This window comes from Sinocyclocheilus rhinocerous, unplaced genomic scaffold (assembly GCF_001515625.1).
Source record: "Sinocyclocheilus rhinocerous isolate Xijiao unplaced genomic scaffold, SAMN03320098_v1.1 scaffold1449, whole genome shotgun sequence".
NCBI classification, from domain to species: domain Eukaryota; kingdom Metazoa; phylum Chordata; class Actinopteri; order Cypriniformes; family Cyprinidae; genus Sinocyclocheilus; species Sinocyclocheilus rhinocerous.
Genome location: NW_015664992.1, coordinates 438,808 through 441,583, shown reverse-complemented (window position 1 = coordinate 441,583; position 2,776 = coordinate 438,808). Strand labels below are relative to the sequence as shown.

The window sequence follows — 2,776 nt, the reverse complement described above, 5'->3', positions numbered from 1 at the left end:
ATATTTAAATTTTGTCATTTAGCAGACGCTTTTATTCAAAGCGACTAACAAATGAGGACAATAGAAGCAATCAAAACCAACAAAAGAACAATAATTTACAAGTGCTATATTAGTATATTATTATTATTATTATTATTATTATAGTCTTATATTTCAATTTCACAACGAAATGAACAGTATTTTGTCCAAGCAATAATAAGGACACATTTAATTTATAATTTGTCTTAAATCTAATTTTGTTAACATTTATATAATCAGATTATAATTATGTAATCAGATTTGTGATCCCACTTATTTCAGTTGGTATGAAATTAAAATTCAACCTATTTTCTAAATGCCTGTCATAGGATCTTATTGTCTTATTTTGGACAAATCATCCATGTATATTTTTATTATTATTTGTTTATTCTTATTTTCCACACATCGGCGCATCCCTAGTATATACTGTGTGTGTGTGTATATATATATAAATAAATAAAATGTTTTTTTTTTTTGGTGCATTTTTTTTCAGGCTCTGCAACTTGCCTGTAAGTGCAATTTTATTTCAACGATAATTGGAGTCCACTGGAACGGGGTCATTTGAATCGTCTTTGTATTAATGCCAGAACTGCAACGGGGCCTGACCACTCTTTCAGTGGCCTCGGTTCCAGAATTAATTTTTACCGTAGGAATTTTGAAAGTTTTAATTGAAGTGTTATAAGCCATGAAACAAACCAGGCAGACGTGATGTGAATCACAACATTACAAACTTTGATTTGATGCTTTGAACATCGGACGAAAAGACTGTAAATAGCTTTAATGGTGGCTGGTTTAATGGTCATTAAACGCGATTACGTTTGAGTTGAGAAATGAGTTGAAACCGTGCAGACTGACAGCTTCAACAAAAGCATATATCAAGTAAACATTAAAAACCAACTGCTGTTCTCTATTTCTCAAGCATGTTTTTAAAAAGCTGCCAGTATACATGTGCATTATTGACATTATAAAGAATTTTGTTCCTTTCCTGACATTGCCTTTCTGATCACCTTACAGTTGACCTCGGTTACTCTGTTGGCCCTCGAGTACAACGCTTAAAGGATTAGTTCACCCAAAAATAAAAATTAGCCCATTATTTACTCTCAATCATTCTCCTCAAGTCATCCTAGGCGTATATGACTTCCTCCTTTCAGACGAATCCAGTCGGAGTTATATTAAAAATTGTCTTTGATCTTTCAAGCTGTTTAATGCCACTCAGCGGGTGTTGCATGCATCAGTCCAAAAGAAGTGAAATAAAGCGCATACATCCATCACACGGCTCCGGGGGGTGAACAAAGGCCTCCTGTAGCGAATCGATGTGTTTTTGTAAGAAAAATATCCATATTCAAAACGTAATAATCACTTTAATCTAGCTTGCGCCAACAGTTGTACACGGAAGCAGCTCCGGGAGGGTGATGTAAGATGTCGGCGTATCCCTTTAAACCATCGTAGAGAATTTTATTTATTTTTTGTTAACCAAAGGGTATGCTTATTTAATTTCAGGTATGGGTTCGTGGAGTTTGAGGACACCCGTGACGCAGACGATGCCGTGTACGAGCTGAATGGTAAAGATCTGTGCGGGGAGCGTGTGATCGTGGAGCATGCGAGAGGACCGCGGCGGGACCGAGATGGATATGGTGGGGGTTATGGGGGCGGCGGCGGTGGCGGTGGGCGCAGTAAGTACAGTCTCGTTCATCATCTCAACAAACCTTTTGTCTTTTTTTTTTTTTTTTTTTTTAATTTTCAGGTCAATTGGACTAACACTTGCATAGTTATAGCTGTTTTTATGTTTTTTCCATCTTATAGCGCCACCAAGTGGCAGAGCTGCACAATTTTTTTTTATTTGACCAAAAGGAGGGACCCCCTTTAAATGTACCTTTTTTTTTTTTTTTTTTTTTTTTTGTCTTTTTTTCCCTCCCTCAGGCACAAGCAAAAAGTGGAGGTGAATAATAAGTGTTTTTTTTTTTTTTTAAATTCACAGTGGACTGTCAATAGCACCTGCATCCAGTGACTAACTACATTTCTCTGTTAAAGTCTGAAGTACCTGTGGTCCGGACGGAAGGCTGTTGGGATCTAATGTTCTTTAATGAAATTGGTTTTGAAATGTGACCTTTTTAAATGGGACTCCCTCAAAAGATGCCTCTGCTTTTGTAGTTTTGGCCCGTTTTAAACGCCAAGGGTCATGAGAATGTGCAGTATAACTTGAGTAATCTTCAAAAGCCAGGGAGAGTGACTAAAGATGTTTACATGTCAGATAGTGGGCTGTTTCCACTCTTTATTGGCCCATCTCTAAATCTATTCTAGCCGATAGATTTAGTAATCAGTTGATGTTTTCTGAAGCCTCGCTGGCATGTAAACAGTATGACGTGTGACGATGCGATTTTGTGTTTACATCTGAATTCAACATTAACAAAAGTCCTTGATGTTTCAATTTAAAAGAGTCTGGTGTGGGCTGAGTCCGAGTCCATTGAGGCTAAGATGACTGCCTGTCCCGTTTGGCCTTGGCTTTCACCTTACAATGTGTGTGTGACCTTTGCCCTTTGACCCTTGGCTGACCTAACCGGAAGCCATGATGACAGCTGCCTTTTGCCAATAGACCAGGGTGATGGTGAGGAAACCCATTGGTTTTTATGTTGAACGAAATATTGGTCAGGTTAAACGCATTTCTGTAGCTACCCGCTAGTTTTTCATTTTACTTTTTCTTTATTAAAAAGAGCAATGGGCTTCCCTTGCTATGTGTCTTGTGCTGTCGCTGTTCTGT

General features: G+C 37.8%; 1 pseudogene; it reads left to right on the top strand.

Moving 5' to 3' along the window:
* Window positions 1–2,776, top strand: part of LOC107730621 (serine/arginine-rich splicing factor 6-like) — an 8,818-nt pseudogene that overhangs the window by 1,861 nt on the left and 4,181 nt on the right.